The 15,942-nt window shown below is 38.2% G+C and overlaps 1 pseudogene; it reads left to right on the top strand.

Annotated features, from left to right (window-relative positions):
• Positions 1–1,087: 1,087 nt before the first annotated feature.
• Positions 1,088–1,187, top strand: LOC122123467 (annotated as a pseudogene).
• Positions 1,188–15,942: the final 14,755 nt, after the last annotated feature.

A 15,942-nucleotide genomic window follows, 5' to 3' on the forward strand; every position in this document is an offset into this window, starting at 1 on the left:
TTCTTATATTCTAATATATATTCTAAACCTAATTATTTATATTCCAATCTATTTATTGTAATAAATATCAATTTATTTGTCAAATTATCGATTAATTCTAGTAAGTTTCATTGTGTGAAACATAAAATTAGCACATATAAATATAAAATATATAACTATATGTAATATAAGGAAATGTTTTTCATTGTTCTGTTGTGGTTAGGGTATCAAAGGCAACTCTGTTTTACAGTATTATTCCATTATCTCTACCCCAGAGTTTGGTAGAGTTAGACCTAAAGCTTTACCATTTGTAGATTTACAGCCTAGAGGCAAGAGGAAACACTGTGATTAAAACATTACCAATTTAAGGCCTAATATCAAGGAGAAAAATATGGACTTCTCCTGGAGCCATGGAAATATTTGGTGATAGAAATTCAGTAGTGTAAGTTCCTGCCTGGTTGGATGGTCAGGACATTAGGTAATCATGCATAAGAACAATTTTTTTTCACCTTCTTGGCTTTAGCTACTTTTGAAATGGTAGGTATAATAAACAATTATATTATGATAAAATACTTTCTAGTCAGAACTGTTTATTTCTCTATGATCCCTTGTAACTAAGATTAGTTTTTTTCCAGTAAGATAATCTTTGCTGTCAGGGTAAGATATTCTGTTTGGTCTGTTACTACATGGAAGAAGGGTAAAGGATCAGTAGACATTTGTGCCAGTAAGACCTCATTTGGGAAATTTTAAGCTGCAAAAGTTTAGAAGTAGCACTTCAGCAAGGCTTACTTTGAATCCATTAGCTCCACAAAGCTAACTCAGTTGATAAATAAGTACTTGAAAAGCCATCTCTTTGAACCTAGCCATAAAGGCTTCAAAGTATGATCAAATTTAAAATGAAAAAGACTTAAAATAGTCATTGGCAAAAAAATGCAAGTTTGAGCAATCTACCAAACAATATGTTTTTCCACTATACACAGAATTTCAGAGAAATAAGATCAATAACATTGTTAGTAACAATAAGGTTTCCTTGCTACAAATAGGCAACCAAGGATATATGCCTGTATAAAGATTGCATCATTAACAACTTAAATTTACAGGATACTACATGCTTCAGCAGCACGTATACATAAATTACAACAATATAGAGATTAACATGCCACTTGGACAAGGATGATATGAAAATATGCGAATTATTCCATATTTTTCATTCTTCAGTTGCTAGAAATGAAAAACAGTTATTAAAAAGTTGATTGCAAAAATACAAGTGTAACAACATATGTGATTCATATAATTAAAAGTTAGTTTGACATCAGTGTATTAAATCTTCAATTTAGAAAGGTCTTTACATAGCATAACCTTTACAAAACTTTTGAAATTAGATAACATTTTAATTTTATCCCAAAGAAATAAAATACTATAAGGACCTAGGAGAAAAAAGAATCTTAAACTGTTTTTATATGGAATGCAATCTGTAAGGACACATTTATTAACGAATTTATATAATATATAATAATGTAGTATTCAAAGCATTATATCTAGGAGAGAATGAAATAGATTATGGACATTTTACAAACAGAATACAGAATATGTTAAAATATACTTTCTTCAGACAAACACCGGAAATGTCTTTAGGTTCTGTACTACTCATTTCAACAGATACATTAAAATTATTTCTGATTTTAAAAATCACAAGCTCTACAGAAATCATTATAGATGTATACAAACAACTCTTGAATATATTTTGACATCAAAGTCAGGCAATTCATTTGGAAGAATACCATGGAATCCATGAATTTTTAAAGTAAGATATTGCTGTTGCTTTGTATTGTGAAAATATTTTGTACAGAGACAAAGGATGGACTGGCATTTTTGAAATTTAAGTAACTTAACCAAATCATTAAGACGTAGGAGAACAATTTGTACAGCCTTTCACAACTTCAAAGAGGTAGTCATACATACTTATCTTTTGGCAGTATCAAATGCAGTTTCTTCCAAGTTGTTCTTCAGACCTGGTTTAATATAATGGTTCAAAAGAAGGAGATCAAACGTATCTTTGCTGTTTCTATTCCCAGCAGCAAGATGCAAGGGGGTCAAGAGGCCTTTCGTTTAGACATTGGTATCTGCATCATGATGAAGTAAGAAAGAAGCCACACTGGTATTATTCCACGTATAAGCACTGTGCAGGTGTGTCCAGCCATTCACAGTTATTGCATGAATATTTGCCTCGAGCCACCAACTCATGGACAATGTGTCAGTGTCAACTGTAGGTTTCCTGATGAAGAGCGGTATACTCATCGTCATCCCTAGTGGCCTTTTTGGAAAGGTTTCGCCACACTGTAGAAAGCCGATTAATTTCGGCAGCCCAAAGAAGAAATTTGCTTGGATCCTTCTCCATTTTTTTCTTGCAAATGATACCATTCCTCACTTTTTCATCTTGTTCCTTGTCTTCATCAGAATTGCCTAACCAGAGACTGAGTAACAGTCGGAATGAGGTGTCTATGTATTTCCCCAGTAGTTGACGTTGGTTGAACTGTTCAGAAAAATCCAGTGAATTTTCTGCATCTTTTTTTTTTTCACCATGACTTATTTTCTCTTTTTCCATTTTTACTATTCTAAATTATTCTAACTGGAGAGTAGAGAATTGATAGAAAGCAGAGGAAAGATTTTCCTCCGTATTAAAAGGTACAGAATGAAAATGAGGACCAGTGGTGTCTCCATGTGCAGCTTATTCTAGGAATGAAAACATAGGAAATAATACTTTCTATGTAAATGATTTGGGAAATGGCAGAGCAGAAAGTGAAATGATGCAACCAAAAATATAACAACAAAATAAATTAGGATAATTATGGAACAATCATATGAGAACCATGAATGAGAGAGAGGAAGAGAGAGACAGATGTTCAATGAACTAAATAGCCACAAAATCCATGCCTCTGATTAATTTATAGAGCAAACAATTTTTTTTAAAAGAGATGGAAATAGAATTTATAGTGTGTCTCTTTATGATGTGCAATGTGATGGATTGATATACATTGTGCTGATCACATTTCTGTTAATGTGAGGAACATACCTGCAAAGAACATTTCTGAGGAGGAAACTATTATATTGACTCATGGTTTAAGAGAACACAGTTTAAGATAAAATGTCTCCATTGTTTTTAATTATATTTTTATTATCTTAAATAATTGTACAAGAGAATTTCCATTCAACAAATCAGTTTTTAAGTACAATGGATCTTTACATAACTTCTCCACACCCTTCCAAATCTCACCCCACTTTAATTTTTTCTACTTTCATACTATCTGTATTGAATATTATGCCTTCACGCTCTTCCTCCATAACTCTTTTTATTCCTTCCCTTTGAATTCCCCTCACATCTTAAGTGATAGTTTCCTGGTATTCATTTTGTTGGATTAAAAATTCAATTTTATAAGAAAATACACCTTTGAAATTCTCTTCTGCAAATAGCATGCTTTGGTTAATATTGTTGTGAAAACTTGCATAAAGTTCTATCTTCCAAATATGAGACAGAACATGGTTCCTTTGTGTGTGTGTCTCTGACTTAGTTTACTTAACATATTTTTGGATCTATCCATTTCTTTGCAAATAATGTAACAGTCTTCAGAATGGATTGGTGCAATCCAATTGTGTACATGTGCCACACTTTCTCTAACCATCCTTCTGCCAAAGGGAATCTGGGCTATTTCCATCAGTTTTCTACGGTGAATAGTGCAACAGTGAACATGGTTGTGAAAGTGATTTTACTCTAACCTTTTGGAAGAATTCATCACTATCTTTCTGGGAACAACACTCTAGCCAGTTTTCCAGAATAATCACATCCCTCTCTTCATCTCCATTAGAACGTATTGCATATCCTCAAAAACACACTACCCCCTACAGGTCACAATAAGCTAAAACCACACTGTGTCCATATTTTTTCAATACTTTTTTTCATAATTGTACATATAATTTAGTGAGAACCTTCTATGTACTTTTATAATGTGGGAATGAGGGACATGACAATAGAGTAAAAGTAAGAAATATGCAATTTAATAAGCTATTATCATACTTAAAATCATTTTCAGCTTTAACTCATAGCCTCACATACTATTATTTTAATCTTTATTTGATTACTTCATCTATCCTCTAACTTATAACAGGTGAGTTAAATACAATGGCAGAAACTGTGGTTTGATTTTGACACTCATGTGTGAGGATGCACAATATGGGCAAATAGATGGATTGGATTTAATAGCTATTATCCATTTTGTTAAAGTAGAGATGATTTTGCCAAACTGATTCTCACAATTCATATTACATTCAACAACAAGAAACCTGTGACAATTCTCTTTGTTTTGCTCCTTATTAACTTTTGTTTCCATTTTATTTTATTTTTATTTATTTATTTTTCGTCTGTCATGGGGCTTGAACTTGGGACCTGGGCGCTCTACCTCAGCTCTTCAGCTCATGGCTAGCACTCTACCAATTGGGCCACAGTGCCCCTTCCGGTTTTTGAGTGGTTTTTGGGAGATAAGAATCTCTCCAACTTTCCTTTCCTGTCTGCTTTGACTTGCGATTCTCAGATCTCTGCCCCCTGAGTAGCTAGGATTACAGGCATGAGCCACCGGCGCCCGGCTACCATTTTATTTTATAATGAAGGATGATTTCACAACTCTATTGTAGATACAAAAATATGCTAAAATATTTCTATCCGTATGCATTGATATATACACACACATATATTACACAGGTTATAAGGATAATTTATAACTTCTGTAACTGCACAATTTACTAAATTATTAAAATCATTGATGACTCATGGCTGGAATTCTGGTTACTCAGAGGGTGAGATCTGACGATTGTGGTTTGAAGCCATCCTGGGCAGGAAAGTCCATGAGCCTCTTATCTCCAAACAACCAACAGAAAATCAGAATTGGAACTGTGGCTGAAAGTGGTAGAGTGGTAGCCTTGAGAGAAAAAGCTCAGGGACATCATCTAGGGTCTTAGTTCAAGAAGTACCATCTACCCCCAAAAATCTATTTAATTTACCCCTGTGTAAGTAGAGTATTTCCATCACCCAAGTGCAAATCCATACTCATTAGCAAGGTAACTGTTTTGTCTGAAGTATCACAAAACATTATCACTTAAGTAGAAAGTATTGCAATGTGGGTTCATTCTATCTCTCTCATGGATTTTTCTCCACTCAAATACTCAAATCTTACCATTATTCCAATTATTTAAAATCATAGTTTTTTTCTTTAATACCCATAATATTAGAGTTTGAATTGAGTGTCTTGTGCCCCCGAAATGGTTGTTCTTACCATTTTGTCATGTCCTCAGACTTAAATTATCCTGATTATTTTTCAGATAGAATCTGGCTTCCTACTTGTATCTGATTTGGGGCTCAGTACACTTTATGTTATTCTTCCTGGAATTTAAAATAACAGGTGCGTGGCATTGTGTACAGATCTTTCTGTCCAGTCTGGGCTTTAAGCACTATCCTTACAACAGTTCACTCCCATGGATTAAGGATATTCATAAGCTTGTCATAGTTGATTTTTTTTATATTTGCATTTCCTGCAGGTTCTTGAGTACTGAATTAATTTGTGTTTTCTTTGGTTGTTTTGTTTCATTTGAATATATGGATTATTGTTCTTCACTTTTCCTTTTGTTTCTTTCACTCATGTTCTTACCTGAAGCGCTGAGAAACTAATTTTTCTTTCTCAAGATAGTCAAGATGAATATTATTTATTCCAAAAAAAATTCAGTAATATTTAAACACCTCATACCTATGAATAGTATACAAATGCTAAGTTCTGAGAAGGGTCTTTTTATTTGCCCAGCAGTCTTTGGCATACACAGACAGATCATGAATTTTATGAAGTTAGTAAAACTACAGATGTTCGCCAGGCGGAGAAAAACCTATTATTAATTGTTTGACAGGGTTATGTTGCTTCATGCAGGATTACACAAAATCATGTTCCTAGGAGGAACCTAAAAATCATCTAATACAACAGACTTGAGAGAGATGAATTGACTTCCTGAATAATTTACTTTTGGGTCAAATAAAATCAGGCTTCCAAAAAGAGAGTAGACTTTAAAGAAACATGAGTTGTATGTAAATAGGTGGTTAGCTGATTTTGTTAATTTGTGAACTAATACAGGGAAATAAAGTACAGCAAGGTTAAAATGAAAGAACTTCACATTGAAATACTCATTTGTGTGTGTTTGTGTGCATGTGTGTGGACGCTCGTGCGAGTCCCCGCACACACATGTGCATGTGCTCATGCATACATTCATTATTCTTGAGGCTTCATACTGCGCAAGCATTATTCCTCAGCTTCTCTGTCTAACGGTAATGGTCTACCACTTGAGCCACTGTTCCACTTCTGGTTTTTTGGAGATAATCGCATGTATTTTCATGATTTGACTGGTTTTAAACAGTGGCCTTCAGATCTCAGCCTCTCGAGTAGCTACCTAAGCTGATTCAGCCTCTGAGTAGCTAGTTAAAATTCTGTCTGTCCTCTATGCTTCACTGCTTTTTTATTTTTTTCCTGAGGTAATCACAAGTCATATATATGTCTAGTTACTTTAGAAAATACTCTTACTGCTTGGCACCATGGGCTCCCACTTCTACTCGTAACTACTGAGGAGGCTTGAGAATAGAACCAGGCCGAAAGTTTAGTGGACCTCCTTCTCAATCTATAGCTGGGTGCATTGGATCATTTCCACCACACTGCACTATCTACAGTCTAAGATTGGAAGGACTGCGGAATCCAGGCCAGGCAAGGTAGGAAGCTAGACAAGTTGGTCTGCAACTCTGATTCCGTTGATGATGGGAAGGCTAAAATGACAGATCAGATGCATGTTCTTGTGGAAAGGGAACCCCTATCCTAAAATTAACCACTGATATGACGCCTGCCTAGTATGAGCAATAACTAAAGTCGAAATCCCCAGTTTCCCACAACCAAAATAAGTATATACATCAACATACAAAAACTTAGTAGAATCTGTTCTTTGCTCTAATATCAGCTTTATCTGATTATCATATGATGTGACAGAATAGGTTCTTTATTAAATTTAAGATATATTTCAAGTTTTGAGTATTAAGCTTAAGATATATATAAGACCTAGAAAATTCTTTCTCACATATTAAGTGCAAATGTATGGCAAATTGTCTCATTTCTTACATATTTGACTATCCCTATAAATTCAGCTTATGATTATTATGAATAGTAACATATTCTGATTAATTACTTTACTTTGTAACAGTTTTTACAATTTTTGCTTCTCTACTGAAGTATAATTATTAAAGTAGCATCATCAAAATATATTCCTTGGGTACTTAGGGCAGTTTTTTACAAAGGTTTTAACCAATGGCTTATAAGAATTCTTATTGGTATATTGTTTGCTTTATTTTTAATTTCAATTTAATTTTATTGTAAAGGTAATGTACAAAGGGGTTACAGTTACATAAATAAGTACATTTCTTTTTTTTAATTTATTTATTTATTTTTTTTAAATTTTATTTTATTTTATTTGAGAGCATACTGTATAGAGGGGTTACAATTACATGGGCAGGATAATGCATACATTTCTTACCAAGCATTGCAGCCTCCTCCTTTGTTTACCCTTCACCTCCCTTCCCAGCTTATGGAAGGAACGTTGTTATCTCTTCCATCGATTTTTTTTGTATGCTAAAAAAAAGAACTACTGATGCTTTTGCTGTGGCTATTGATCAATGAGTGTTTTTGCTTTCTTTGTTCATGCATTTTTATAAGAAAATTTGTATGCAGAGGGTTTACAGTTACTTTAGTCATCTAAAAAGTACATTTCATTTTATTTTCTAAATTTCAAATTTTGAACTTAAATATTTTCTTCTGTTTCTTCAGGGTAATTCTTTTTTCAGAGTTGTAGGACTAGTTAATATAATTTTGCATGATTTTTACACATGTAAATTATTCAGACACATATATTTTGTTTTTAAAATATTTATAAAGTGAATATTTAAAAATTATTTTTTGAATTTTTATAAGGTTGGTAAATTTAAAAAATTATTTCTTATAGATGTAAACATATTTGTCCAGGTAGCAAATACTGTATTTTTAAGAAGCACATACTTTATTAAGAAAAGTTTCATTACCTGGTGATTTTTGGAAATATTTTTACTTAACTTAAAAAAAAATGTTTGAGCTGGGAATGGTGATTTTTGGCTGCTATTTTCTAGCTATGGTGGGAAATGTAAATAGGGTTTGTAATTCGGGAGACACTGAGCAACTATAATATCTTATTATAAAAATATTCAGAGAGAAATGATTAGAGATATAGCCACCCCTAGCAAGATATAGAGCACTTGGTTATAATATTCTAAATCTTGACTTAAAACACCACTAGCATCAATTTTTTGTCAAAATGAAAGGATACATGTGTCAAAATGTTTATTATTTAAAACTTATTTGAAAAGGTTCTCATGTCTTCTATTGCTTAATTTTCAGTTTACTTAATCTATAAGAATCTATTGTGATTATTTTATTTCTACTAAACTTTTAAATAGGATGAGAAATATTATTATTTCATATATTAACCTACATTTTCTATTTGTGATAATTTCCTCTGTTTAATATGATAATATCAATATTCCAAATGTGTGTATGTGGTGTGTGTGTGTGTGTGTGTGTTCTTGTGGTTTTTGTGTGTGTGTGTGCTTTGTAATGCTTAAGAGATCACACCATTGCTTCACATATGCTAGGCCAATGTTTAACCACTGAGCTATACTGTGTAGTTATAATCCAAATAGTGTTTTAAATTTTGACTTTTAAATTTTCATTCCTAGTATGTTTTTTTCAAAATTATATATGACAAAATGTGATCCATCTTCTATCCATGTTAGCAATTTTTATTGTTATTTAGAATATTTCCACTGCCTTTCCACTTCCAAACTCTTATGTTTTTAATTGATAAAGGTTTTACTGCTTCTTTTCTCTCTTCATTCTTTTTCCCTTTAGAGTTGACCTATTCTTTCTCTTCCCCAGATGTCAGGCCACATTGAGGCTCCTGCTACCCACAGCCTTCCTCCTGGCACAGTCACCAACAGGGCAGTGCCCCCAGGATCCAACACAGACTTCTGACTTGGGTAAATAAAGAAGCTGTGCTTGAGTCGCCCACATTCAGCAGTCAGCAGTCCGGTCACATGAGCATCTACTAAGGCCACCCCAGTAGCTATGGGGACTCTGACCTCAAGAAAGAGGCAGGCACACCCATTCAGGCTGACTTTGTAGACAGCTCCTCTTCCAGGTGCAGCATGGTGACCTTTGAAGCAGAACATGACTGTGCGCACACTAGTAGATCACAGCACACAATAAAACAACTTGGTAAGCAATGGTCCTGTGCTCAGAGAGCTGGAAACAGAGGCAGGAAATCAGAAAGAGAGAGAGAAAGAGACAGAGAGAGAGAGAGAGAGAGAGAGAAAAAACTCAAAGCTAGCTCTTATTTGTACCGGTTTTTTTATCCTTGCTGAGAAATGCATATTTTCACCAAGAAATAAAAAGGAAAACTCCTAACTCTAACTCTGATGGAGTAGCTGGGATCAATCTAGACTTCCTACCATAAACAATCACAAAAGTGGAAGTTATGTGAAAAATATATGTATATAAATGTATATATAATATAAATATGTAGGCATATATATGTATATTCAAATATACAATGTGAATATGTATTGTATGTACAATGTATAATGTATATATGTATAACATACAGGGATAAAAAAAACGAAATACATAGTATTTGAAGGAATAATGACCAAATCCTTCCCAAATTTGATTGAAAGCATGAACCCTTCTATCCAGGAATCTAGCAGCTTAAAGAAGACAATTAACATAATTACACAGGTCCACACTAAGACACATTCTAATTAAACAAAGACAGGAAACCTCCCAAAGCACAGAGACACAACTCATCACACAAGGGATCTTCAATCATATTATGACAAATTTCTAATCAAACACTAGATTAAATATTAGACAGCAAGGGCAACACATTTAAGGTGTTAAAAGGACATATCTAATACCAACCTTTCTATCAAATATATATATACTTCCCCCAAATGTGAGAGAGATGAGCTAAGTACCTAATGATGGCTCAGGCATATAACCTTAACTACTCAGGAAGGTGAATTGTGAGGATTGTGGCTCAAAGACAGCCTGGGCCTTGTAACCTCAGAAGCAAATTGTAGGAGAGCTGTCCTTGAGTAGGACGGAGGTCTTCTTGCCATGTCATTGCTGGAACAAATATAGGATAAGGTGGCCATCAAGCATGGAGGCTATTGGCCAGTGTCTCCACAGAAGCAATTTATGAGATTCAGGAGTCCTCTACAAGATCAGAGGACTTTGACCACTGTCCTAGTAGTTTCAGGAATGGCATAACAATGACCAGAGCAACCTCAAGCCCAGATGGAGTCCTTAGCAACAGTCTTTGAAGCTTATGGGCTAGAGTATTAATGCTGGCAAGCTATGATTGGTCCACTTTTTCTCTGACTTCACTGGCCCAGACTCTGATTGGTCCATTTCTTCTATGATGTCACTGTGATGGGCTGCGATATCTCCCTTTTGAGAGGTCATGCAGTGTATATAGGAAGCCACTGTGCTCCAACCTATGTGAGTTAACACCTCTAGGAGCTCTTGATTGGTGACATGCTGGACTGACTCAAAGCAAAATTCATGATTTTTCTGATATGGTGTGGGGGGTGTGAGTTGTCGTTTGGTTTTGGTATTTCTTTTTATTTTTTCTGTGTTTCCATTATTTTATTTAGTTAATTTTAGGTAGACTTGCTACCTGCCATCATAGCAGAAGGATGGAAGAATACAAAGAATCATCCTCCATATCCTTGAATGAAGAGATCATCAGTCAATACCAGATGAAAGAGCTCATTGACCATGGTACCAATGGACAAGTGAAGCTGGCTATCCACACCTCACACACATGGAAGTGGCAGTTAAAATACTCCTGAAGGGATGAAAGGTTAAAGTTTGAGGCAGTGACCACTTGTTGCTTGTTTCTGTCTAGCAAAGCAACACGTGGTGGTAATCCGAACACCTGGTTGATTGTGTGCCTTTATAAGACCTGCAAATACTTAGCTCAGGGCTCTCTTCCTAGGCTCCGCTGTACCGAAGTGTAGGACGAGGCCCAAGATGCAGCCCGTTTAAATAAAACAGCTGTAGAGTCTGACATTCAGTGGTCTTTTTGCGGAGGGGGGGTTCCTGCAACCATGGCATAACATATTAGTGGGGGCTGGTTCGGGATACCCCCCAAAGACCCTGGAGACCTCAGACTCCAAAGGTAAAACAGCGCTGTCTTGGTTAATTTGCCTTGTCCTCTCGTTTGTCTGTTTTACTTTCATTTTCCCTTGTGAGGATGGCCCCTCCAATTCGTAAAGGGTTGTCAAAGTGGACCCGCTTGCACGACAACACTGGAGGAACTGGGAGATGTCCCAGATCCTCTTGTGGGGAGGGGATAACCCTGCTGTGTGGAGCAGGGGTCCTTGGAACCCCACCATGTGGAGTGGGGGGGGTCCTTGGAACCCCGCCGTCTGGGGCGGGGGTACTTGGAACCCTGCCGTGTGAGGCAGGGGTCCTTGGAACCCTGCTGTGTGGGGCCGGGGGGGAGGGATCCTTGGAACCCCGCTGTGTGAATTGTGGGGCGAGAATTGGTTTGGTGTTGGGCCGGAACTGACCAAGAAAGCCTTCTAACCGAAGCCCAACTCGCCCACTGTGGGTCTGTTCCTTCTGCTGTGGGGCATGGGTATGGAACGCCGCCATGACAGGAGTCAGTGGACCAATTTGGGAGATCTCCACTTTGTAAGCTTTTTTTTTGTAACTGTCAGGTTTGCATGTGTTTTGTTTGTACTGTTTATTGTTTTATGGACTGTATGACTGACAGGACTGGAAACCACGGGCAACACTCCATCTAGCCCCCTAGACTTACAAAAAGAAACTAAGAAAGAGGAAAAGAAAGTGTACCCCTGGTTTTTCAGGGAGATAACTTGGAAGAAGAAATGTTTCCTCCCCCATACTCCCCTTCCCAGGTTCCTTTTGCAGAACCTGAGAATGATCAAGAGGAGGAGGGAGCTATAAAACACTTGGCACCTGCCCTTCAAGTTTCTGAGGGGCCAGTCACTCAATGCCGCAGTGGGATCAACCCCCCATCTAATGCAGCTGTTTTTTTTCCCTAGGTGCCATAGGTACTGTGGATGTGGATGGTCAACAGCAACACAATAGTGTCCATTTTCTACCAATGTTCTATACAATTGGTGTATCCAAAATGCCCCCTTTTCTGAGAAACCCTAGGATTTAATTCGTTTGCTTGAAACTATTCTCTTTACTCATCAGCCCACTTGGGATGATTGCAGTCAGCTTTTACAAGTTCTTTTTACCACTGAATTGAGAAACCATATCTGAGAAGCGGCCCAGAAACATATCTGTGGCCCCACGGGAGTGCCCATCATGGATCCTGCCCTGATCGCTGCCTATTTTCCTGAGATCCAACCAACATGGGACTACAAAACAGTTGAAGGTAGGGAGCATCTCCTCATCTACCGCCAGGCTCTGTTGGCAGGTCTCAAGGTGGCGGCTTGCCAACCTACTAATATGGCCAAGGTTTATGATATAAGACAGGGAGTAAGTGAAAGTCCAGCAGCATATCTTGAGCGGCTCTTGGAAGCTTTTAGTCAATATACTCAATATGATCTTGAGACACAGGAGTCGGCTCAGATGATTATGTTTGCCTATATAAATCAAGCTGCACCAGACATAAAGTTGCAGGCTCTAGACAGGCTATAATTAGGGATCTAGTAGCCGCAGCAGGAAAGGTTTACAATAAGAGAGACAGAGGAGCAAAGACAGGAAAGGAAGGACAGAGAACGTAAAATGGAGCATGAAAAGAGAAACCGGGCCAAGGAAAAGAGGCCAGATTTGATGGACTCACCACTACCTGGTTCACAGATGGCAGCAGTTTCATTCGAGATGGAAAAAGGTATACGGGCCCAGCAGTCACCATGGACACTGTGATAGCGTGGGTAGAAGCACTCCACCAGGGACCATCTGCACAAAGAGCAGAGCTAGTGGCACTAACAAAAGCCCTACAAATGGGAAAAGGGAAGAGACTAAACATTTACACAGACAGTCGGTATGCTTTTGCCACCGTGCATATCCATGGAGCCATTTACCAAGAGAGGGGGATGCTGACAGCTGAGGGAAAGACTATTAAAAACAAGAAAATTTAAGCCTCATCTGTGCCCAATGGGAAACAGCAAATATTGCCATTATGCACTGCCCAGGCTATCAAAAGGGAACTGATTCAATAACCAAAGGAAATAACTCGGCTGATCAGGCAGCTAAGGAGGCGGCCCTCCAGCCCAGAGCATAAGTACTGACTCTAGTAGACCCAGGGCCACGAGCTTTGCCTCCTGAGCCTCAGTACTCCCAAGAAGACTTGGAGTGGATAAAGAAAATTCCCATGGCCTATAAACCCCCTGGCAGAGAAGGAAAAAAAGACTAGTGGAAAACTGGTGAGGGAAAACTTACCTTGCCACAAAGATTGGGCAAGGGGATTCTTAAGAGAATCCATCGGGTCTCTCACATGGGAACCTGAAGAATGCAGGACTTGCTCTGACACTCAGAAGTAAAAATTAGGCAAGGGAATCAACTCTTGAGGACATTGTGAAAAATTGTAAAGCCTGTCAGCTCACCAATGCCCCCAATCAGCCGGTTACTAAAGGAGCTTGCCTCCATGGAGATAGGCCAGGTGTGTATTGGGAAATAGACTTCACAGAAATTAAAACTGGAAAATTTGGATATAAAAATTTGCTAGTTTTTGTAGAAACCTTTTCAGTATGGGTTGAAGCCTACCCAACAAAGCATGAGACCACAAATGTCGTGGCTAAGAAGATCCTGGAAGAAATTCTACCCAGGTATGGCTTCTCATCCCCCAATAGGTCAGACAATGGACTGGCCTTTGTCTCAAAAGTAAGTCAGCGAATAGCTCCGACATTGGGGATGGATTGGAAATTGCACTGTGCTTATAGACCCCAGAGTTCAGGGCAGGTATGAATCAGACTCTATAAGAGACCTTAACTAAATTGGCCTTGGAGACTGGTGTAGACGGGGTATCGCTCCTTCCTTTTGCTTTGTTTAGAATAAGAAATTCACCCTATCGGCTTGTCTTTAATTGCTTGCTGATTTGGATGATACTGAATTTCTGTGTAAGCTTGACTATTTAAAGCTGGTGCATAAGAGTATGTGGCCCCAGCTTAGAGAATTATATGATTCTGCTTCTATTCCTATCCCACATTTGTTTAAACCAAGGGACTGGGTGTTTGTTCGAAGGCACAACTTGCGATCTCCGGAAACACGATTGAAGGGACCTTACATGGTGCTACTGGCTACACCCACTGCCCTTAAAGTGGACGGCGTTGCTGCTTAGATCCACTGCTACCATGCCAGACCAGCTGACCCCTTTGCCCTGGATGACCATCAGGAATCATGGGAAGTCTCCAAGCATCCGACCCAACCACTCCGCATACGCAAGAAAAGATAAATGGACTGATTGTTATTGGTATACTCGTTCAAGATCAAGAGCTGTTGAAGTTTAGTTTGGGGCTAGAGCCACAAGATTGTGGCTCAGGACCATAAATCAAGCGCGGGGGTTGGGATTGAAAGGCTAAAGTTTGAGACAGTGACCACTTGTTGCAAAGCAACATGTGGTGGTAATCCAAACACTTGGTTGATTGTGTGCCTTTATAAGACCTGCAAATCCTTAGCTCGGGGCTATCCTCCTAAGCTCCGCTGTGTCAGAGTGTAGGATGAGGCCCAAGCTGCAGCCCATTTAAATAAAACAGCTGTAGAGTCTGACTCTCAGTGGTCTTCTTGCGGGGCGGGGGGGGGGGGGGGGGAGGTCCTGCAACCATGGCATAACAGCAAGAGTCCTCCAGTCAACAATTAAAGAATGAAGTGGACATTTTTAAGAAGGTATGGCACAAACACACCATCAGGTTTTACCAGGTGATGGAGAAGGAAGAGTATATGTATCTCATCAATGGAACTGGCCAATAGGGGATACCTTCTGGGGTGGATCTCAAAATCCTGCCGCCTATATGAGGATGAAACCAAGAGGCTCTTCACACAAATTGTAAGTGCTGTTCACTACCCATACCCGAACAGAATCACACACAGATACCTTAATTCCAACAATATCCTGTTGGATACCAAAGGCAATATCAAAGTCAGTGGTTTTATCTGAGCATCTGGTTCACCCTGGGGCAGTTGCTATCAAATATATGTGCTGCTGTGCTATTCCACCCCCCTAAATTTTCCTGGAAGAAAGAAATGATGGCCGGGTGCCAGTGTCTCACTCCTGTGATCCTAGCTATTCAAGTGGCTGAGGTCTGAGGATCATGGTTCAAAGCCAGCCCAGGCTGGCTCTATCCTCTGACCTGACTCATACTGATACCAAAGAATAATTTGGGGTGGAGATGGCAGTGGATAGAGATGGCTAGCAAATAGTTACAACTCTTCTCAGAATAAGCTGCTGAATGTGGACCCAGGAACAGAGCAGTTCCAGACAAAGGGGAGGAGAACCCTAAGAGATATCAAAGATAAATTCACTTGAAAGCCAGAAGGCCCTGTTATTGAGATGGGAGAGATTTGTAGGTGGTGTATTAAAAAAAAGAGTTGTAAGTGGGATCCACGAATTGAGATCAAAACACTGTTTGCCTAGCAAAACCCTCAGTCCAGCCAAGAATACAAGTGCATCAACTGCCATAGAGTTCCTCAGGAGGGATTCCAGCCACTGAGCACCTTGTACTGCAGTGTAAACTGAAAGTTGTAGTTATCAAAGCATGCAATTTTTGTGCATACAAAAACTACTTTAATTACACTTCAACTACACCCTAGTCATTAAAATTTT

Source organism: Dipodomys spectabilis, unplaced genomic scaffold (genome assembly GCF_019054845.1).
Source record: "Dipodomys spectabilis isolate Male_0828 unplaced genomic scaffold, ASM1905484v1 ptg000228l, whole genome shotgun sequence".
Taxonomy (NCBI): Eukaryota; Metazoa; Chordata; class Mammalia; order Rodentia; family Heteromyidae; genus Dipodomys; species Dipodomys spectabilis.